At 44.7% G+C, this 24181-nt stretch overlaps 1 protein-coding gene across 1 annotated transcript in view; it reads right to left on the reverse strand.

Annotated features, from left to right (window-relative positions):
• Positions 1-13185, reverse strand: part of LOC145360088 (F-box only protein 2-like) — a 77700-nt gene extending 64515 nt beyond the window's left edge. Inside the window, exon 1 of the mRNA XM_080215039.1 lies at positions 13130-13185. The gene's annotated coding sequence lies outside the window, so the exon portion shown is untranslated. The remainder of the gene's footprint in view (positions 1-13129) is intronic.
• Between the last annotated feature and the right edge of the window lie 10996 nt (positions 13186-24181).

The following is a 24181-nucleotide window of genomic DNA, read 5'->3' on the forward strand; positions in this document are numbered from 1 at the left end:
TAACGCAAAATTGCACAAATAATCAGAAATTTAATTAAGGGCTTCACAACATCTCTGAATCTATTTTTCTCTCCAACCCAAACAGTTAACAGGGAAGCGACTCTGCAGGATCTAAAATAACAATGTTTATTTTGTTTAAATTATTAACTTTTAATGAAATACGACGGGTATTCTAGCAAGGGCTGCTGTTCCATGGAGGATCTGATTTCTTGGTTGCTAAGTGATCAGGAGTGAGGGGAGCGAGCGCTTACTGTTTGTGCAGAAGTCTCATTCACAGCTGATGGAATTCGGGAATTCATCGACTCATTACTGGCTCATTAAAATGGATGCTCAGAGGGATGGCTGATGGCATCAATGGAGGAGATATATGGTGCTGCAAGGGTGGCACATTCCTGAGGCTGATGCTGAGGAACATGTTTGGAAAAGAGTAGAGAGAACCTTTCCCCTTGTCTGGCTGTGTTGTCTCTGATCTGGTGATGTGTGCTGCTAATGCTGGGTGTCTGATGAGTTCCATTCACCCTCACCTAACATCCCTCGCTTTTCTACCCCCAAAAATTTAAACTCTAAAAGCACCATTGCCATATTTTATTCTCTGTCATTTTTCTCCTTTGCCTGTTAAACTCTGGAACCTGTATCATTGGAACGTGGCATAGGGCAGGCAGTGGTGGTTGTGGTGTAGATTGACTGCATTGTGAGACAGGATGGAGAGGCTGACTGGTCTATTCCTGCCTGCCATTTTCATATATTCATGAATTTTAAAAAAAGGCAGATGAGATGAAATGTCCAAGGTCCATGAAAACTGAGGGTTGATGCAAAAAAGGGATGGCTGTTTGCACAGAGTCTCCATAAAATCCCTACAGTGAAGAAAGAGGCCATTCGGCCCATCGCGTCTGCACCTAATCTCTGAAAGAGTGCTCTACCCAGGCATTTTTCTCCTGTTAAACTCTGGAACCTGCATCACTGGAACATGGCATAGGGCAGACATGCACCCTATCCCTGTAACTTCACGCATTGATCATGGCTAATCCAACTGACTGGCACATCTTTGGACCCTAAGGGGCAATTTCACTTGGTCAATCCATCTAATCTGCACATCTTTAGAGTTTTGGAGGAAACCGGAGCTCCTGGAGGATAGACACAGGGAGAACATGCAAACTCCACAAAGTCACCCAAGGCCAGAATTGAACCCGGGTCCCTGGCACTGTGAGACAGCAGTGCTAACCACTGTGCTACCATGCTGCATTAGATGCAAACCTTAATCAGCAGCACCAACAATCAGAGGGGTGGCTCCTCTGCATGTTCCAGCACCTGCGAGTGATATAGGTAACATTGCCAACTTGGCCCACAATGCAAGGCACCATCAACAGTGAATAGAAGAGCAGAGTACAATGAAATAAACCTTGATGTAATGGAGAAGAGACAATATTTTGGGGATTGAAAAGCTCTGAGAGTGTAAAGGGAAAGGGGAGGTCAGAAGTTTCATCAGTTTGAAGGTCAAAAAAAGTGGATAAAAAGCTAAAGAATTTAATGGAGTGAGAGAGAAAAAATGAAACTTGATTGAAACTATCAGTCAAAGAAGTTTGAAAGAGAGACGGTTAATGAAAACCGTTGTCTAAGTTTGTTTTGAGCTGTTTTGGTGCCTAAGTTTGATTTTCTTGGCTTTACTCTGTGGCAATGACAGCACAGCAGCTTAATAAGAGTTATCAACTTGTAACTTTTCCTACTTTGTGCTTCTTGTTAGCATACTGTGGGAACTTGGTGTTGTGGCATGTTTACTCCAACTCACAGCCAGCAGTTTCAGAAGAGAATTGCCAAGTTCCTGCTGCTTTGTAGTTTACACTCCAGCTGGTTTGGAGGATCTTGATAGACATGTGAAACTCGGAGAATGAAAACATGCTCCGGCTACATGCCCATTATCCCAAGGCTTTTCCTCTGGTGAATGAAACTCTTGGATACTTCAGTTCATCATTTCCACATTACTTTGCTAGGATCCAATGGGGCAGGTGAGAAGGGGAATATGTTAGGACTATGTAGTCTTTATCTACAGCAGCATGGAATCCCTACAGTACAGAAGGAAGCCATTTGGCCCATCAAGTCTGCACCTCCTCTCCAAAAGAGCATCTTACTGAAGCCCTACCACTCCATGCTCCCTATCTCCGCAACCCTGTGCATTCACAATGGCTAATCATCTAACCTACATGGCTAATCCATCTAACCTACACATCTTTGAACAATTTCAAGGAACAGGCAGCTGAAGAATGGTAATAATGGCTACTCATCTGTATAATAACATCAGAATTCATATTAATATGACTTTTAAATTCTTTTCTCTGCTCCTGAAGGGACTTAGCTATTGACTGGACCCTCAGAAAGACTATAAGTTCCCTGCAGTAGCTCTCAGAGGGACCTTTAATCATGTATGGGATTAGTCAGTGCATGGCAGCAGGAAATTCAACCACATGGGGCATCGCTTCCAATCTCGATTCCTTTTGTTCACTTTCTACACACATACTTTGCAGCAGAAGAAACTTCCCCTCTTCCACACTCAGGGGCAGGGGTTGCGCCTTTACTTTACCCAGACTGAAAGCAGATCGTGCTTTGGGCTGAAGAGCTTTGTCGCAATCTGTGTTAATGTACTCATTAGGGGAGCACAAATCAAAATCATTCATCCAACTTTGGAGATGAACACCACCAAGAGAGTAACTGGAAGACAGTACAATGCCTTCTCGTGGAGCCTGACAAACTTAAATCAAAGATTCATCCAAGCCAGTGGAGTGTATTCCATCACACTCCTGACCTGTGCCTTGATGGTGGACAGGCTCACAGAGGTGAGTTACTCACCACAGAATTGCTAGCCTCTGACCTGCTCTTATTCTTAGAATCATACAGTGCAGAACAGGGGTCCATAGAGTCTGCACTGACCACAATCCCACCCAGGCTCTATCCTATAACCCCATGCATTTATCCTAGCTAGTCCCCTGGCACTAAAAGACAATTTAACATGGCCAATCTACCTAGCCCGCACATCTTTGGACTGTAGGAGGAAAGCAGAGTACCCAGATTCAGGGTGAATGAGGCCAAAAAATCCCACCCAGTATTTATATGGCTAGTCAAGTTCAGTCAGTTGTCCCCCTGGATGTTGATAGTGGGGGATTCAGCAATGATCATGCCACTGAATGAAAAGGGGCCAATAGAGGGGTACTCTGTTGTTGGAGATGGTCATTGCCTGGCATTTGTGTGGCAAAAATGTTCCCTGCCACTTGTCAGTCCAAGGCTGGATATTGTCCAGATCTTGCTGCGATTGGACATTTGTTCCTTCTGTGTCTGAGGAGTTGCAAATGGTTCTAAACATTGTACAGTCATCAGTGAACATCCCCACTTCTGACCTCATGATGGAGGGAAGGTCATTGATGAAGCAGCTGATGGGCCTAGGACACTCCCCTGAGGAACACTTGCAGTGATGTCCTGGAGCTGAGATGATTGACCACCAATCATCACAACTAGATTCCTTTGAACCAAGTATGACTCTAACTAGTGGAAGATTTTTCCCCTGATTGATTCTAGTTTTGCGAGGGCTCCTTGATGTCACACTCGGTCAAATACTGCCTTAATTTCAAGGGCCGTCACTCTCACCTCACTCTGATATTCAGCTCTTTTGTCCATATTTGAACTAAGGCTGTAATGAGATCTGCATGAAGAGTTTCTATTTGCATCTTTAATCGGCCTAACTTCTTCCCTGGCAAGCCTCTTACACTTCACGTGTTTATATGATGTTTTAGGATTTAATATCACCTTGCTAATCTTTTCTCATAACATCTCTTTGTCTTCCCAATTAATTTTCTCAATTCCCTCCAGTACTTTCCATAATCTCTCTGGTTATTAACTGAATCTTGTCATAAACTTCCTTTTCCTATTTGAAAGTTTTTATTTTCTTTGTCGTCACGACTGTGTTAGCTTTAGATGTTGTACATTTGCCCTTCAAAGGAATATGCCTAGTTTTTATCTGAACTATTGCTTGCTCAGTTACTGTTTTAACCCTCAATGGTCTTTTCCAATTTACCTGTGCGAGTCCCTTCTGAAATTAGCTCTTCCCCAGTTGAACGCTTTCAGCACTGAAATTTTCTGGTCTCTTTCCAGGTTTGTTTTAAAACAGGTTATGCTGTGACTGTTGATCTCCTACTGTAGCACACTCCACTTGCCCTACTCTGTCTCTTAGAACTAGATTCTATGCTGCTTCCTTTCTTAACGGACTTGAGGCACATTGAGTGTGGAAGTGCTCCATATGCAGATATCAATAATTCCCCTCCTTCCTTACACTTAGCACTCTGTATGTCCCAGTCTATATTAGGGTCGTTAAAGTCTCCTAATATATTACTGCCCTATTTTTGTTATACACCTTTGAAATTTGCCAACAGATTTACTCATCAATCTCCTAATCACTGTTTAAAACTCTATAAAAAAAACCTCCCAATAATAAAACATTAGCACAACAGTCACATTACAGCCTTCCAGTCTCAACATCAAATTCAACAACTTCAGATAATTAGTCCTACCCCATTGCAACCCCTTTGTTTACATTTCACTTAAATTTTAACTGCTGTCTAACTTTTACTACTTTATTGTCTTTCTTTTCCCCTATTTTAACCCCCCCTTCCCCCTTCTTCTCCATTTTACCTCTCTCCCACCCGTTCCCACCCCCTCCCCCCACATCTTTATCTGTCACAGTTTACCCTCTGATTTCAGCTTCTCTGCCTTCTATTCTCTCCGTGGATTGCCATTAGCAGCCTTTCCCCTTGTTTTTGTGGCTATGACTCATTTTTCATTCCCTCCCCCTGCAGTGTAAACATCTCCCACCTTCTATGCCTTTTAGCTTTAACAAAGGGTCACTTGGACATGAAACGTCAGCTCTCTTTTTTCTCCTTACAGATGCTGCCAGACCTGCTGAGATTTTCCAGCATTTTCTCCTTTGGAATAAAACGGACCAACTCAACTCAAACCAAATAGACTTGGGTGCGATTGTACGAAAAATATTCTAAGTACCGAACGAGTGAGAAAATGGGAGAGAATCTTGTGCCGGTTTTTTCTGTGGGCCGCGAGTCCCAATCTCATGAGACTTAGTGCAAAAAAGTGTCATGATGCAATTCTTGCCAGCGGGGGTGGGGGGGGGGGGGGTTGGGGTTGTGGTGGGGTGGTGGTGGCAGCGACAAGCCGATTTTGCCAGCAAGGCAGGTAAGATTGTGGGAGGAGAGAAACCTTGCGGATTTCTCGTTTTTCACCTCTTACTCTATCAACCACCTCGTCATGCTGAACGACGGGCGGGATCAGGTCAACAGATCACATCCTTAGCCTTAGAACCAGTATTGGTAGGAGTGAGGACTGTAAAGTCCTTGTGGAGTACTGTATTGACTTTGAGGATATCATCCATTGCATTGTGTGGCACAACCGCCATGCTGAATGGGATAGAGTCATAGAATCCCTAGAATGCAGATGAGGCCATTTGGCCCATCGAGTCTGCACAGACTCTCTGACAGAGTGACTCACCCAGGCCCTCTCCCCTGCCCTATCCTTGTAACCCTACACATTTACTATGACTAGTCCACCTAACCTACATATCTTTAGACACCAAGAGGCAATTTAGCATGGCCAATCCATCTAGCCTACACATCTTTGGAGTGTGGGAGGAAACTGGAGCACCTGGAGGAAACCCATAGGGTTCAATTCCGGCCTCAGATCACTGTCTGTGTGGAGTTTGCACATTCTCCTCATGTATGCGTGGGTTTCCTCTGAGTGCTCCAGTTTCCTCCCACAGTCCGAAAGATGTGTGGGTTAGGTTGAATGGCTATGCTAAATTGACTCAAGTGTCGGGGGATTAGCAGGGTAAATATGCAGGGTTACGGGAATAGATCCTGGGTGGGATTGTGGTTGGTGCAGACTCGATGGGCTGAATGGCTTCCTTCTGTACTGTAGGGGTTCTATGATCTTCTATTCCCTGATCACAGGCCTGTTCCTCTCTAGTGGTTCCCCTTTCTTCAGCCAAATTACTTAAACCCTCTCCAACTGCAGTCCTCAGTGAAAAAGTTGATCCCAGCTTTGCTCAGGTCCAACCTGTTCATCTTGCACTGATGCCTCTTAATCCTCCCAAAAACCTATACAAATGCCCTCCCTCCTGCACCACTGCTCCAGGCACACATTTACCTGCACTTCCTGTTACTGCACTCACTCGCATATGGCACTGGGAGTACCCAAACAGGAGCCAGAATGTGGCAACTCAGGGATTTTCACAATAATTTCATTGCAGTATTAATGTAAGCCTACTTGTTAATAAACGTTAACTTAAACTTAGAATCTTTTCTAGAAACACTGCCTGAAAGACCCCAACAAATTTTTCTATTGATGTCATTGGTTCCAGTATGAACCATGACTTTTCCTGTTCTCCTCACAGAATGTCCTGCACTCACTCAATAACATTCTTGACCCTGCAGCAGTGAGGCAATGTGCCATTCGCGAATCACAAACTGCCTATATCCCTTCCTATTGATTTCCCAATTGTTACTGCATTTCTAATCTTTTTAACCCTATGTGCAGCCAGATATCCTGTGGTGCCAGGTGTTTGATTCCTTCTGTACCCCTCGAAAGAATTGTTACCCACCATGCTATTCAAAATGGAAAACCAGTTAGCGAGCGTCATTGACATGAGGGATTCCTGCTCTTTCTTTTGTCTTGTTGATGGTCACTTCCTTGCCTCCTGCATATTCAGTATCTTTTGTAGCTGTGGGGCTACCACACCCTGGAAGGGGCATTCCAGCGAACTCTCAGGCTCACAGATACACGGTAGTGACTCCAGCAACTCCTTGAGTCAAGCATCCTGGCGTTCCCAAGAGCGATCAGGATGCACATGCAATGGCCTTCAAGTCAATCCAATGACCTCTAAACCACTGAGACCACTAAAATAACTTAACACAGATCTCAAAAAACTGCCATCTACAACACTGACTGGAAGCAGGAGCAGGGAGTCCTCCTGGTGTCGTGGTTAATGAACATAACCATCATGAACAGCTCTGAAAAAGATGTAACGTGTTGGAATTTTACCGCCCCCCCCCCCCCCCCGCCCCCCAGCACTGAATCGGAGTGGATGAGGTGTGGACAATGCAAACATCCGCTCACCTTGGACAGGAATTTTAGGTCTCACTCGAGCAAGGCTGTAAAATTCTGCCGATGGATTCTAAACAAAGGCCGGGATTTGCCGACCACTCACAACCTGCTGCTGCTGCAAGCTTGGGCAGAAAAATTGGCGCTCAGCCAAATCTCCATTCACTGCAGTGGGACCAGAAAATCCCGCTGGCTTGAATGGCTGGAATCCTCCACCCATTAATTATATTCCTCTCTCCACAGATGCTTCCAGGCCTGGTGGGCTTTTCTAGCACTTTCTGTTATTATAATTGCCCTGTTGTTTGTGGGGCCTTGAGTACAATTTGGCTGCCCGACTTGCTTGCAGACAACAAAAGTTATGTCACTTAAAGCATTGTGAATTGTTTAAAATCATACCCCAGAGGGTTGTGGATTCTCCATCATTGAATTGATTTAAGATTGGGATAGACAGATATTTGGTCTCCAAGGGATATGGGAAGCAGGTGGCCAAGTGCAGTTGAAGCCCAGGATCATATTGCATGATGGGGTAGGCTCAATGGACTGTATGGCCTACTTCTGCTCCTACTTCCGATACTCTTAGGAATGTAGTTGTAATAATCCCTGTTCACCAGTTAGGTAAGTAACGACTGCACCGTTAGTTTACACATAACCATAACGCAGAGGCTTGCAGCTTCGGTCAGCTTCAGAATCTTCAGAATCAAACTGGTACAAAAGCCCACACTTGCTCGGGTGATTCCCCACCCTGGTTCCTGATTGACTACTGGGGTCACCGGGGCAGCGTAATCTACCCCCCCACCCAACCCCAACTCCAGAGCAGATCACCCTTAAAGGGGATAAACTCCACAGTAGTACAAGGGTCTGGCACATAAAGGATTAAGATGGGACTGAGTACAGTACCATCCACGCAGAGACCACATGACCCGCACTTAGATCTTTGGTCTCTCCGGGAATTAAAGATCACTGAGAAGCAGGCAGGAAAATGGAGTTGAAGCCTGAGATCAGCCATGACCATTTGAATGGCAGAACAGGCTCGATGGGCTGAATGGCCTACTCCTGCTCCTATTTCTTAAGTTCTTAAAGACTACTCTTTAAAAAGTAATTCATTGACTTTGGGAACTATTTTAAGATGACTGAGGGATGGAAGTAAATGAATAAGCTGCCATATTGAAATAGGGGAGTTCCCAGTGCTTGCTAATGAACATTAAATATAACACATTCAGCTAAAGGTGGGGAAAGAATCCAGCAGAATGGAATAAAAAGCTCCCTGTGGTGATGAACTGAAACCAGAAGGTTCCATACTGTCTACATAAGCACAATAATATTGCAGAGGGATTTGGGAAAAGATATGTGCAAGCTATACAATGACTCCATAGCTGGCTCCTGAGGTTGTATTTGCAGAGCGCCACAGGTACACATTGTCAAGCAGTGAACTATAACCCTGGTGTATGCACAATAATATAAACCTCGGAAATGTCAAACAGGCAGCCAGGCTGGGAATCACTGCTCAGTATAACAGTGGCCAAATAATAGGACGTTCCTTTATCTACTATTTTAATGGAGGCACTAATCTTATTTCCTTAAATGGGTTAACAGTTCTGTCTAAAAAAAAGCAGGTGGCAGAATGTCAGAGCACATTAAATAATCGTCTGCTGCTCATCACCCAAAAGTGAACTGTGGTGTTTTTTTTTAGCCGTTAATTTTGATACATTTGTTTAGTCTTTTGTTTTGAAGCGCAGATATTATGTAAAGTCATTGCCTGTGGAACACAGAGGAGAGCAACAGCATCAACTAAAATCCATGGTGTTATTTCTAGCCCACCGAAAGCAGCTATCACTCAGAAGGAAGCTGTTCCCCGATAACATTAATCTACATCTGGACAGATACATGTCCCAATTCATCACAAAACGGTAGACAGTTCATCTCTTGCAGTAATTTGACAATATTACAGTCAGTAAATGGGGCATAGACAGTTGTCATAGAGAGAGGATCACTCATGCGAAATTTATAATTTCGGGATATATCTGGCTGCTTTTGAATTATGACAAAAAATGATGGAATGTACGAATGATACACATCAGTCTGTCAACGTGCGCAATTTATTCCATGAGTGTCCCTGAACTTTATAACCCCTGATCAACCTGAATAAGCTACAACATTGAAATAGGAGAGTTCCCAGTGCCTTTCTAATGAATAGAATCTTCTTATAGTGATTATGGTGATGTAAACTTTTAGTTATGAAATTGTGGCCATTGTAATTACTTTGCGGTCAAGCAAGGTGTGGTTAGAAGATTGACACAGTGTGCGACAGCAGAGTGGGGACGTGGTGACAAATGCCCATCCTTTGCACCTTAGAGGTTATGTCCAGATTTGTGAAGGAACTGGATTTTAGATAGCTTGTTTCAATAAATGTGATTAAAGAGATTCGGAGGTGGTGGGGGGGGGGGGGGGCGGGTGGGCTGCGTGTCACAATAAGGCCAGATTTTTAAAATTAATTTACAGGAATAAAGGACATGAGTGAAATAGATGGATTTTTACGGCAATTGGCAATGGCTTCATGGTCATCATTAGACTTAATTGCAAATGTTGATTGAATTCAGATTCAAACCCAAGTCTCCGGAGCATTACACTGGGTCTCTAGATTTCTAGTCTAGTGACAATAGCACTACGCCAGCACCTTACCAGCTTGGGTTCTTCTCTCCCAAGACACAGAACCGGCTGCCAACTTGAGCAATGAGTGTAGATTCGCTGAGAGAGACCGACGTGTTTCTGCCTGGGTTAAATCACCCAGTTCAGGAGAGAGTGTGGGCGGAATTTTCCCAAAATATGTTAAAGGGGGGAATTCTCTGGCCTTCCAGCTGTGTGTTTCTCGATGGTGGGAGATGGGATGTCAGTTGATGGTGGTGGGATTCTCTTGTCCCGCCACTGTCAATGGGATTTCCCACTGATGTCACCCCATGCCACCGCAAAACTCATGGGAGTAGGTGTGTTGCCACTGGGACCAAAGAATCTCACCGGCATGAACGGCCAGACACTTCCTCCCTAACTATCCCAAGCGGCAAGAAAACCGGAGCAGTGCGGACCGCTCTGTAATCTTTCCACATCTAATAGTTTTTTGGGAGAGCGGTGAGTTGTGTGCCAGTTCTGGGAGAGGCAGGGCCTAAACACACATGGGTGAGCCTAGTTGCAAAGTCATCAGGTGCCATGTTGAAAGGGCGCTCTGACTGCACTGTGCACTGGGATATGTGCTCCCTGTCTCCACAGACATCAGGATAGCTCCCTCATCAATGGGCGTGTTTCTCCAACTCCTCCCCAATATGGATCGCTGGCATTGAGGCCCTCCCAATGGTCCCCCCCTTCATGACACCTGACAGGCCTCCCTTCAAGCCTCACCGCTTCACAACCCCTCTTCATGACCTCGCCTGTACAACCTCCCTGTCATCGTCCCCCATCATAGCTCCCCACCATCATGGCTCCCACTCAGGCCCCAACAGTAGTGGACTCGCCAACATTAAGGGCACTTAAATGGTAATTGGTTAAACATATGGATGATATTGGAATAGTGTAGGTTAGATGGGCTTTAGATTGATTTCACAGGTCGGTGCAACATTGAGGGCCGAAGGGCCTGTACTGCGCTGTAATGTTCTATGTTCCATCCCTTTTGTACTGCCAGTGTGCCAGGTGGGCATGGCCCAGGCATGTCCCTGACCACTTCAATGAGGTGCTTCAATGGCCACCGAGCCCCCTGGCATGGTCATCACGCCTGGCCTCCACTAATGGAGACCAGTAATGATTCATACTGGACTCGTGTAGATCCTGGGAGTTAGGAGAACCCAACGTCAAAAGGGCTAAGCATATTTAAACCCTACTTTAAAAATGCTAATTGGTTCCGTGCCCTTTCTGGGTGTGCTCTGCCTTGTGCCAGTAGTCATGATGTCATCATCAGTAGTCATGAAGGGGCAAACCCCGAAAGTTAGTGGCATTTACTAGAAAATAAACCTGTTGGACTTTAACCTGGTGTTGTGAGACTTCTTACTGTGTTGTGCCAGTAGAACAGGACCTGAAATTGCAAACCATTTGGCACTGGGCACAAAACCCGCCTTTAGGACCACGCTATTTTCTGGGATCGGCACAATCTGCGCCAGGCATGACAAGGCCAGAAAATCATCCCCATTGTATGAGATTATCCAGGATCACATCCTGAGTAATTTTTTCAATTGCCTAAAGGGTCAGACACATTTATCTCCATTTGCAATAGCTCTCGAATCTTGGATATGTGGATGACTTGATTCAGGCTGGGCCAACCAATGATTCAATGACTTAAGAACAGCCCTTTGCGAACATCGAGGCCCAAGGAATTCAGAAAACAAAGCAGCAGGTAAAAAAAAAATGAACCATCAATAGGACTGAGCCAGCTGGATTTATGGGTGGGATTGCCATGGGATTGGTGTTCCCTCTTGTCTCTTCCTGAGGCACCTTAGGTCTAGATAATGGCAATTTGATCCCACCTTGGGTACAATTCATTGTTGGATACCAATGTGGGGTTAGTTGCATTACTCAGGCAAATTCACTCTGGATCAATCAATTTAAATGGGCGATTTTTTTTGTTCTACTACTGATCCAGTTTTCACAGTGGGGATTACAATTTGCTACCTCTGGCTTTACAATTTAGAAACCTTGATAAACTGCCGAGGTTTAAAATGCGTCAAACCCATTCAATAGTGGGAGGATAATTTGAGAAATATTGATTTCAATCTGAAGTTTTAAGGAGCTGCAGAGCCTCGGTTGGAAAAACCTGGGTAAAGTGCTTACAGCTCTGAGAATCTGGGGAAGAGGGAGTCAGAAAATAAATCTTGATTTCAGCAGAGTACGGATAGAGAAATAACTATGTGCAATATATACACAGATAAACATTATTACTGATAAATTACTTCACACATCTGGTATCGGTATATACCCCCCACTACTCGCATTTTCCCAATTTGTACTCTGTGTTCTTTGCATCTGAACTCTTCATTTTAATGAACAACTTGTCTGGATAAAGTTTGGCTGTTGTAACCTCGAAAATTTCAAGGATCTTACCTTGACATCAGCATTTTTCCAGAGAACTGAATGCCAGCTTCCTTATTCTCTCCTCAGAATGGAGTCCCTGGTTCAGTTTACCTCCCTTGCCACTCACTTATTCTAATGTTGCTTAATAGCTGTCAGTGATCGATACTGACTCCAAGCCTTGAATATAAGCCAGGAACGGAAAAAGACCAAAGACCGTACAATGAGGAAGCTCCATCGGGAAGGTGTGTTACAGCGGATGAATTTCCATGGATTGCTGCCTGGTTCCTGACTGTCAGTGATAAAGATCCAAATACAACCTCCAATTCCACCTTCCTGCAGTTTTGATATTAAACCTGCACATAATACAGAATGAAATCTGCTGCTTATATTAGGAGACATTGTTCTGGTCTTCTGGGGAGACTTATCAAATCATGCAACCAGTCCAATTTTGGCATGTTCCAGGCAGCTAGTCAACGGTTTAGGAGACAGGCTTGAATGAAGCATTAAACATGGCAATGAAACTTCTCCACCACCCTCTCCCTCATTAGTTGAAGTTTGTTTATGAGTACATTTTTTAAGCCTTCTTTGTCAATGAATACCATGACATATAATAAATTGCGGGGTCTGATTTAAACACTGGCCCTGTTTATGTTGGATGGGCAGCAGTAGAATTCATAGAATCCCTACAGACTCGTTGGGCCATTTGGTCCAACGAGTCTGCACCAACGAGTCCGAAAGAGCACCTTATCCAGGCCCACCTTCCCGCCATTTCCTTGTAACCCCACACATCTACCACGGCCAATCCACCTAACCTGAACAGCTTTGGACTGTGGGAGGAAACCGGAGCACCCGGGGGAAGGTCACACAGACATGGGGAGAATGTGAAGATTCTACACCAGTCACCCAAGGCCATAATTGTGTTAGTACTCACCCACATCTCCATTAATGATGCCTGGTTCTCTCCGATCGTGGTTAGATCAGAATCGCTTTGCGGCGGGAGAGGTCCAACTCAGACTGTGAAGAAAAAAGACTGTAGGAATATTTATTTCCCTGTCTCTCAGTTTTAATATATTGAGTGGAATTTTGAGTCTCAAATAAATTCGAATGTTCTCACAGCCATTACTTTTTGGGTTAAGTCACACAATTCTTAAGACAACTGTCAGCTTAGTATTACAATACAGTTCCTTCAAAGTTAACACACTAAATACATATAACTTTAGAATGAACTGCACTGCACTCAGAACAATGAGGTGACCTATCTTTTCCATTTGCAGGGGATTTTCTAATATCTGTCTTGCTGGATGGTAACTTTCCTCACCATCAGTAGCATTGAACTTCCTACTTCACCTTTATCTTTATTCAGACACATGGAAAATGATTGTTGCCAATTATGCCTTTTTTAATCCCTTTATTTTATCCTTGAGTCGTTACCCCTCCTTACCCATACACCAAGATGCTTTCCAATCACTTTTTTTAACCGATTCTTGCATCAGCAGAGTTCTCAGGAATAGTTTTGCTATCTTGACACGTCACAACCTATATTCTGAAAGTTTTTGCCTTCACACTGGTGAGGTGAGAGTGACTGCCCTTGTCATCAAGGTAGAATTTGACCGAGTGTACCATCAAGAAGCCGTGCAGTCAACAGGAACGAGGGGGGAAACTCTCCGCTGGTTAGGATCATACCTGGCATGAAAGAAGATCGTTGTGGTGGTTGGAAGTCAACCATCTCAGTTTCAGGACATCACTGCTACCCCAGGGTAGCGTTCTCAGCCCAACCATCTTCACCTGTTTCATCAATGACCTTTCTCCCATCATGAGGTCAGAAGTGGGGATATTTGCTGACAATTGCACAATGTTCAGTACCATTCATTACTCCTCAGATACTGAAGCAGTCCATGTCCAAATGCAGCAAGAAAGACCTGGACAATATCCATGCTTGGACTGACCAGTGGCAAGTAACTTTTTCACCACAGAAGTGATAGACAATGACTATCTCTAATAGAATTGAACCATATCTCCTTCATATTCAATGGCATTGCCATCACTGAATCCCTCATGATCAACATCCAGGTAGTAACCATTGACCAGGGCAGCTCAAGGGCAGCAGACATGTGGGAACGCCACCACCTGGATGTTCCCTCCAAACCATTCACCATCCTGATTTGGAAATATATCACTGTTCCTTCATTGTCGCTGGGTCAATGTTTGCACATTCTCCCCATGTCTGTGTGGGTTTCCTCCAGGTGCTCCGGTTTCCTCCCACAGTCCAAAGATATGCAGGTTCGGTTGATTGGCCGTGCTAAAATTGCTCTTTAGTGTCCTGAGATGCTTAGGTTAAAGGGATTAGCAGGTAAATATGTAAGGATATGGGGGTTGGGCCTGGGTGGGATGGTGGTTGGTGCAGACTCGATGGGCCGAATGGCCTCTTTCTGCACTGTAGGGTTTCTATGATTCTATGAAAATCCTGGAATTCCCTAACAGCACTGTAGTGTACCTACACCACACAGACTGCAGCGGTTCAAGAAGGCAACTCACCACCTCCTTCTCAAAGGCAATTAGGGATGGGCAATAAATGCTGGCTTAGTCAGTGACACCCACATCCTGTAAATGAAAATAAAATCACAATTTCAACACTTCAACCAAAAAACGCACTGCACCATTCTGTTGCTCCCTTCTTTCAAGACACATTGGCCGGAATTCTATCACCTGCCCCGCCGTGGAATTGGAGCAGATGAAGGTCCGACAACGGAAATTTCCATCAAGCTCGGACGGGAATTTCCGGTCTCGCCCAAGCGAGGCTGTAAAATTGTGCCCATCATGTCAACCGTTCAAGAATTAAACTTTTTGGGTTCCTTCTAGTCCTGATACACTTCTTCACTGGGTTAGATGGTGGAAAATTCACTGCTGCTTCCTGATCAAGCTGCCTGGTAAAAATGGGTCCTGATTACATCCTGGAGGACCAATATGGACACTTGTAATGGACTTCCAGGATCATTTGAAAGTGTTGCCACATATTCATTTAATCCACGGGGAAGCTCGTAGTCTTCACTGATCCTGGCCTGGGGCAATTTCTCCAGCCTACCCACCAGGTTTCTCTCAGGGAGGTGGCGATACATCATGGTCAGAATCAGTCATTCCAACAAAGGAAGCTATCTGACCTCTCATACTTGTCCAGATGCTGGTTCTGCACCAGAATTATTGGCAGGATTTTCTGGTTGTTGCCGACGGCAGGATCAGAAGACCATCCCCCCACCCCACCTCCCCACCCACCACGGGTTCCCTGGCAGTGGAGAGTGCAAAAACAGAGGAATCCTCTTTGGCAGCGGCGGGGCTGGAAGATCCTGCTACAGGCCAATGGTGGGTCACCTTTGCTGCTGGAAAACATGGGAGGTAGTGCAGGGTTGCGGGGAGGGCATAAAATCCCATTCATTGATTCTAATCTGATTTTTCTGCTTTTTCCGCACACCCCCTCCCTTTTAATGTTTTTCTTCATCAACCGTTTATCTAATTCTCTGTTGTCACACAGGATTTAGGCTCACAGACTGCAATAACGGTAAATTTTATTATTTCGCCGGCATCAGAGCTGCATAAGCTCTCAACGTAAAGATTAACTTTAAGGAGAAAAGCTATTTACAAGGAATATTCATAGTGATTATTCTAATTCTCTGCCCTGTTCATGGTCTCAGCTCTGCAATGCAGTGACTCACCAGCCTTGAACTGCTATTCCAGCTCCTGACTACTGTCCTGTTCTCTCTCTCCATGAGATTTTGCAGTCTCAGGGGTGCCGTCTGTCAGTCTTCCTTTGTGACTCTTTAGCTATCCTCAGGGGATTCAGGCTGTCCTAGGGTCTTGCCACACATAAGACCTAGACTTGTCCTTGCTGCCATACGCCTTCCCTCATGGCACTTGGCTTCACTCCTCAGATGCTCACCAATGTATGGTGTCCCCAACATTGCTATCTGCTGCTGGAGGCCAATCTACACACTTCCCTGCATGAGAGTTGCCATCCCAGCAACAAATGTCCTTTAGGGAAGGAAATCTGCCATCCTTAGCTGGTCTGGCCCACACGTGACTCCAGATCTACAACAATGAGGTTACCTCTCTAAAAAAAATGGCTTAGTAAGTCAGTTCAAGGGCAATTAGGGATGGGCAATAAGTGCTCAGCCAATGGTGCCCACTTCCCATCCTATGACATAGCCTGAATGTTTGCAGGTTCTTCTGGAGCAGTTTATGTCAGCAGTTTGCTTCATTTAAAACGGAACGGGTGGGATACTCAAGGGATCCTGGAAATATTCTATGAGCTCCTCATTTGGGTCACGATACAATTCTATATGTAGATTAAAATCTCCCATGATTAAAGCTTGCCTTTCTGACATGCTCCACCCCATTGTATGGTTATTGTTAGGGGCCTATACACCATTCCCACAAACGGCTTCTTTCCTGTAGCATTTCTCTTCTCCATCAAACCATTTCCAGATCCGGTATCCTGAATTTGGATCAACCCCTTAGCTGTTGTGCTAATATTATCATAGCCTAACAGAATTAGGTTGATAGTTAGGTTATGCTGATGGCAGAATCGGAAGGCCCTCACCTTTACCTTATTTCCTGTCCTTCCTTTGCTAATAGATTTGTATTCTCAATCCATCCCTTCATGATCTGCTTTTCATTTCCAGTAATAAAACCATTCTCTTTTAGCTTGTCTCTGCCTTTTGATTCATCACATTCTCCCAAACTTGATTCCTTGCCCCAAATACTTAGTTTAAAACAAAGAATAAAGAAAATTACAGCAAAGGAACAGGCCCTTCAGCCCTCCAAGCCTGCAACGACCATGCTGCCTGACTAAACTTAAACCATTACCCTTCTGGGGACCATATCCCTCTATTCCCATCCCATTCATGTATTTGTCAAGGCAACCCTTGAAGTCACTATCGTACCTGGTTCCATTAGCTCCCCCAGCAGCAAGTTCCAGGCACCCACTACCGTCTGTGTAAAAAACTTGTCTTGTACATCTCCATTAAACCTTGCCCCTCGCACCGTAAACCTATGTCGCTAGTAATTGACTCTTCCAAACCGGGAAAAAGCCTCTGACTATCTTCTCTGTCCATACCACTCAATCTTGTAGAAATCTATCAGGTCGCCCCTCAACCTCCATCGTTTCAGTGAGAACAGACCAAGTTTCTCCAACCTCTCCTCATAGCTAATGCCCTCCGTTAATCCCTCTGAAATTCTTACAGGAGAAGAGAGAATTGATAACAGACCTCTGCAGAACCATTCATGTACATATTTGGGAATTCTCATGATTGTCCCTGTAACTGGTCCATCCTCACTCATCGCCACAAAATTCACTTACAAATATCTTTCAGTGCATTTTCTAATTTCTTCAAAATGCTTTTAATGTTCGGAATAGATGTTTTATTTGCAAGCTGTTAATATGTCAGGAGAACACAAGAATTTCCATTACAAAAGCATTCCAACAAGTAGATGTGAGCAGCTTCCCTACAATTAGATCCCAGTAAACAATCGTATATCTTGTCGAGCAAGGAATCATACTGAGACCACAAATTCTATTCACTGAGCACATTGTAGCTTCAACTCATTTCATTTTCTGTGCTGCTGAATCAAAGTTATAGCTATCTATTCACACGCTGTGTAACAGTATAAAATAAGATGCTGCTTCACTAGATATTCTCAGTGGGCTGAGAGATGAAACAGAGAAAACATGGAAAATGGGAGCAGGTGGAGGCCATTTGGCCCTTCGAGTCTGCTCCTCCGTTCATTATGATCATGGTAATCATCCAACTCAATAGCCTGACTCCGCCTTCTCCTTCATATCCTTTGATCCCCTTTGCTTCAAGTGCTATATCTAATTGCTTCTTGAAAACATTCAGTCTGAAATGTTATAGCTGTTTTTTGCCGATGGGATTTTTCCGTTCTGCTGGAGATTTGTCTGGGTGCTAAATTCTCTGATTTCACTCCAGCGGGATTGTGGCGTAAATGACCAATAAGATTGTGCCCTCAAAGTTTCGACCTCAATACTTGCTGTGGTAGCGAATTCTGAGGTTGACCCACTCTCTGGGTGAAAGCATTTCACCTCATCTCTGTCCTAAATGGTCTACCCAGTATCCTCAAACTGTGACCCCTGGTTCTGGGCATCCTCACCATCGGGAACATCCTTCCTTCATCTACCCTGTCTAGTCATGTTAGAATTTTATAGGTTTCTATGAGATCCCCCTCCTCATTCTTCTGAACGCAGGTGAATACAATCCTGACAACTCAATCTCTCCTCATGCATCAATCCTGCCATTCCAGGAATCAGTCCAGTCCAGTAAACCTTCTCTGCACCTCCTCTAGAGCAAGAACATCCTCCCTCAGACAAGGAGACTAAAACTGCAAACAATATTCCAGATGTGGCCTTACCAATGCCGTGTAATTGCAGCAAGACATCCCTGTTCCTGTGTTCAAATCCCCTCGTTATAAAGACCAACAGACCATGAAGCTATTGAGTTTGAAACATTTTGGGCTGTCCCTGACATTGGAGTAAAACGTGAGTGCTGGACACTCACATGCCAGCAATCCACTTGGTAACCCCACCACAGGTAGCCTTGGTGGAATCACTGTTCTTGGAGCGGCATGGTGGCACAGTGGTTAGCACTGCTGTGTCACAGCGCCAGGGACTTGGGTTTGATTCCTAGCTTGGATCACTGTCAATATGGAGTTTGTACGTTCTCCCTGTGTCTGCGTGGGTTTCTTCCGGTTTCCTCCCACACTCCAAAGATGTGCAGGTTAGGTGGATTGGCCATGCTAAATGACCCTTAGTGTCAGGTGGACTAGCTAGGGTAAATGAAAGGAATTATGGGATAGGGCCTGGGTGGGATTGTGGTCGATGCAGGCTCGATGGGCCGAATGGCCTCCTACTGCAGTATAGGATTCTACAAAGCCTCCTACTTGGCAGAGGTGATGCTACTGAGGAATGTAAGAGATCCCGGCAGCTGGTCAGGTAAGTTTGAAAAAAAATCATGGGGTACAGGTTCTCCAAGATGCTGCCTGGCCTGCTGAGTATTTCCAGTATTTTCTGTTTCTACAATTCAAATTTCCAGCATCTGCAGTATTTTGCTATTTGCAAGTAATCTAGGGGTTGGATAAGGTCCATGAGTAAGCCTTTTATAAATCGCAGCTTAAGGTATTGATCTTGGGGATATAAAAATAGCTGGTGGCTTCTATTGGAAATGGTAACAAACGTAACTCTCTTTTCATTTTGTGTGTTTTTCAGCGATATTGGATTCAGTTTTATATTGCACTTCACTGTGACCTTCAAACTCATTAAACATGCTCACCGTGGAGAAACAGACAACAGAGGGTAACAGAAGAAATGGCTGATGGAAGCATTTACGGAATCACATTGTAATAAGGTGGGGAAGAGAGAGAGCTTTTTAGGTATTAACAGAAACAGGATTGATTGGCCGTGGAATATTGCAATAAGCCCCAAACTACAACATCGATCGTGAGGACAAATCTATTTCAGAATGACTGTAGACTCAAGTTAGTCATCAATGTCTTCCAACATTGCCTGGGTCCATCTAATGCCCATTTAAGGGCCTCATCCCATTGTCATGGCAATGGGCAGGAGACTCGCCAGGCGGGAAGCATAAAAAGCAAAACCCTAAAGGGCTGCTTGTGGACTTTTGGGGGTGGGCGGGGTGGGAGGGGGGCTGATTTGAAGACTCTTAGTGCTTGGTCAAGGAATCAGACATCAGGAAGGGGGAGTGGCAACTCTAAGAGCCTCATTCCTGCCCCTGCTGCCAAACTAGCCCTCTCCCACCACCCTCACTCCTATGATTCCCCTTCCCCCACCCACCACCTTACCCCACCCACACATTGCCCCTACCCCCCACCCACTCTCCTATTCCCTACCCACCACTCCTAACGCCTCACTCCTACACCCCCGACCACCATCCCTAACCTTTACCCCCATCCAACCACCACCCCTACACCTCATACATACCCACACCCAACTCCCGCCACCCCAACCCCTCCACCTACCACCCCAACCCCTCCACCCACCACCCAGCCCAATGCCCCCATCCACCACCACTAACCCTTACCACCCACCCACCATGCCTATGCCCCCCACATACACCCACACCCAGCCCCCTAACCCACTTCCCCCACCACCCCACCTCTACCCCCTCACCCACCACCCCCTACCCATCCTCTCTACTCATTGAGTCTTTGATGCCCAGGGAAAGCTGTCACTGCCCAGTTAGTGCCTGATTGATACTTCATCTGGAGGACTTCTGAGAAAAGAGGAGGGAAAGCATTGGTGAGAACAGATCCTGGATGCTGTGTGCAGTTGGAAAAGATGTAAATGCATTGGAGTCAGTTCAGAGAAGATTTATTAAATTGATACCTGGATTGAGCGGGTTGTCCTATGAGGAAAGATTGTAGAGACTGGGCTTGTTTCTATTTGGGTTCAGAAGAGTGAAGTGTGATTTTATTAAGATCCCCTGAATGGTCTTGACAAGGTGAATGTGGAAAAGATCATAGAATCACAGAACATCTACAATGCAGAAGAGGCCATTCAGCCCATCAAGTTGGTACCAACCCTCTTGACAGAGCATCTTACCCATGCCCCCTCACCACCCTGTCCCTGTAATTCCACAGATTTAACACCCTGAATCCCATCTAATCTATACATCTTGAAACACTAAGGGGCAATTCAGCGTGGATAATTCATCTAACCCTCACATCTTTGGACTCTGGGAGGAAATTGGAGAACCCAGAGGAAACCCATACAGCCACAGGGAGAACATGCACACTGACAGTAACCCAAATCCAGAATTGAGCCCAAGTGCCTGAAGCTGTGAGGCAACAGTGTTAACCACTGTGCCACCGTGCTGCAAGATGTTTCCTCTTGTGGGTGAGTCCTGATCTGGGGGACACTATTTTAAAATTAGGTGTGATCCTTTTAGGACAGAGATGAGGAGAGTCTTTTTTCCTCAGAGGGTTGTGCGACTTTGGAACTCACTGCCTCAGAAGGCGGTGTAGGGTGGGGTCATTGAATATTTTTAAGGCAGAAGTAGATAGGTTCTTGCAAGGGAATCGTAGGTTATTGGGAGTAGATGGGAATGTGGATTTTTTTTAATATTCATTTGTGGATTGTGGGCATCGCTGGATGGCCAGGTTTTATCACCCTAGTTACCCTTGAGACAATGGTGGTGAACTGCCTTTTTGAAATGTTGCAGTCCATGTGCTGTGGGTTGACTCACAATGCCATCTTTCTAGGCCATTTTAGAGGATATTTAAGAGTCCACTGCTGTGCTCTGAAGTCACATGAAGGCCAGACAGGTAAGGGCAGCAGATTTCCTTCCTTGAAGGACATTAGTGAACCAGATGGATTTTTTCGACAATCAACAATGGTTTCATGATCATCGGTAGATTCCTCATTCCAGATTTTTTTTTTACTGAATTCAAATTCCACCTTCTGCCGTGGTTGGATTTGAACCCTGGTCCCCAGAACATTAGTTGTGTTTCTGGATCAATAGTCTGGCGATAATACCACCAGCCTATCGCCTTCCCCTGTCTGAAACACAAAGACATCAGCTATGATCATATTAAGTGGTGGGGCAGGTTGGAGGGGCTGAATGGCCTACTCCTATTCCTGTATGTCCACATGACATGAGAGTCTTGCTGGCCTCCAGCCTGCAGGTGAGACTCCAGTCACCTTCCATTAAAATTTCACCCTATGATTCTGCACTTTGCAATGTCTGTCCCCAACATTACTATTCCTATTTAAAGCCTGCCCACTATATTGGCTGTAACACAAGATGGAATCACTGGCAATCCTATAAAGCCCTCTATAACTCTAGGTCTTTCTTTGCGGCTGACACATGGTGCCGGAGATGGAAATCAAAAAGATCACTCACCTTGATAAACACAGAGCAAGGCAGAACAAACATTTCAGGAGCCGAACTCAGATTGAGAGGCAATTCTACATAACCAAGCCTGCTGAAGGCATTTGAAACGAACAACAAATTAAAAAGAAAATTCCACCAGCACCACTAATAAAAAGCACATTCATTTAGTTGCAAATTGACACAGCTATTATAAAATTAGATACAACAGGGATTAAAAGGACAATGGCCAGCCTTGAGTACAGGTCACACAGCACAGCAAGTTATTAAAATCTCCTCTGAGTGCTTAATTAGTGTTTCCATTTGCTATGGTGCAGAGACAAGTGAGCAGAGTCACACTAAATTCACAGCAAGTGTAATCAGTACTTTTTGCCTCCAACAGGGAATTCAGCATAATTTCTAATGACAATTTTTTATCACTGTTGCTTTCCCCAGGCTCCCTGCTTCCTGGATAACTCTCCCTATAAATCTCCATAAGGTGCAATTGCTGCGGTAATTATACACCAGTGTCATTACCAGCACCTAATTAAATTCCAAAAGTTCACAATCTGAGATTCATACGCCAACTCAAAGTAAGGCTTGATAAATGTAAAGGAATTGTTTTTTAAAAAAACCCTGGGACTGGATTAGCCCTATTTTGAATATTCTACACTTTCATTTGTTTCTCGTAATCCAATTTCCTCTCTTCCTTCCCATTACGGCACTAGTTGCTGACTAGTACTTGGCCCGAGTGGCAGCTTCTGCATAGAACTATATACAATGAAACAGACCATTTGACCTGGATCTCTGCTTGGGTTTATTCTCCATGTGATCCTCTGCTCACATCTCCTAATCCTATCAGTGTGACCTGTGGGTTTCCTCCGGGTGCTCCGGTTTCCTCCTACAGTCCAAAAGACATGCTGGTTAGGTGCATTGACCATGCTAAATTCTCCCTCAGTGTACTCGAACAGATGCCTACTTGTGACACTAGTAATAAATGACCTTACAGTTTACTATTCCTTTCTGCTTATCTAACCCTTCCTCTTCACATAGAATCATCCTACAGTGCAGAAAGAGGCCATTCAGCCCATCGAGTCTGCACCAACACTTACCCAAAGCCTATCCCATAGCCCTATCCCCATAAGTGGGGTAAACACTAATGCCCCTAATGTATATAAATCTTGTGACACTAAGGGGCAATTTGTATGGCCTATCTACCTTTGGACTGTGGAAGGAAACCCATGCAGACACAGGGAGAATGTGCAAACTCCACACAGACAGCTACCCAAGCTGGGAATCGAACCCCAGTCCTTGGCGCCGTGAGGCGGCAGTGCTAATCACTGTGCCACTGTGCTTAAGTTATGAGGATAAATCACATAAACCCAGCTTGTATTTTCTTGAGTATTGAAGATTGGGGGGGTTGAATGATGTGTCAGACAGAATTTATATGTTAGAAAGAGAGAAATTGTTTTGAGAATAAAACAAATTTGAAGAAACTGCAGCTGAAATCTCCCTTTGTTCTTGGCAGATGTCCTTTATCTAGGCCTCAGGGGATTAATTTATGAAGTGATCATTCCCTTCTGAATGAGCAGGAGATCGCCAAGGTGGGATTAGAGTTATCTTCTGATTACTCATGGAGTTTTCTATCTGGCAGGAAAGATTAATTGGTATAAAGGTGTCTAAATTGGGAAAGTTATGACAGATCCCATTAGATTTTTAACCCTGAACTGAGCTCTTCCTACAAGAGTTCAGAATATCGTGTAAGCAGTCTGCTTATTCCAGTCCCAAAACCCACGAAGGGCAGGAACTGAGAGATAGGCTCACAGCTTGAATTCTGAGCTCTATTCTATTGCTGACACCTCAGCAGGAACCTATAAAACTAATGCTTTTGCATCACAAGACTCTGCAATAGGTAGAAAAACTGAATTAATAAACTACCTTGTCATGTCTCCGTAACATCACCCAACTCCGACTCTGCTGCTGAAACTCTCATAAGAACATAAGAAATAGGAGCAGGAGTAGGCCATCTAGCCCCTCAAGCCTGCCCCGCCATTCAGTAAGATCATGGCTGATCTGTCATGGCTCAGTTCCAC

This window comes from Carcharhinus amblyrhynchos, chromosome 30, assembly GCF_965287045.1.
Source record: "Carcharhinus amblyrhynchos chromosome 30, sCarAmb.v2.hapA, whole genome shotgun sequence".
Classification (NCBI taxonomy): Eukaryota; Metazoa; Chordata; class Chondrichthyes; order Carcharhiniformes; family Carcharhinidae; genus Carcharhinus; species Carcharhinus amblyrhynchos.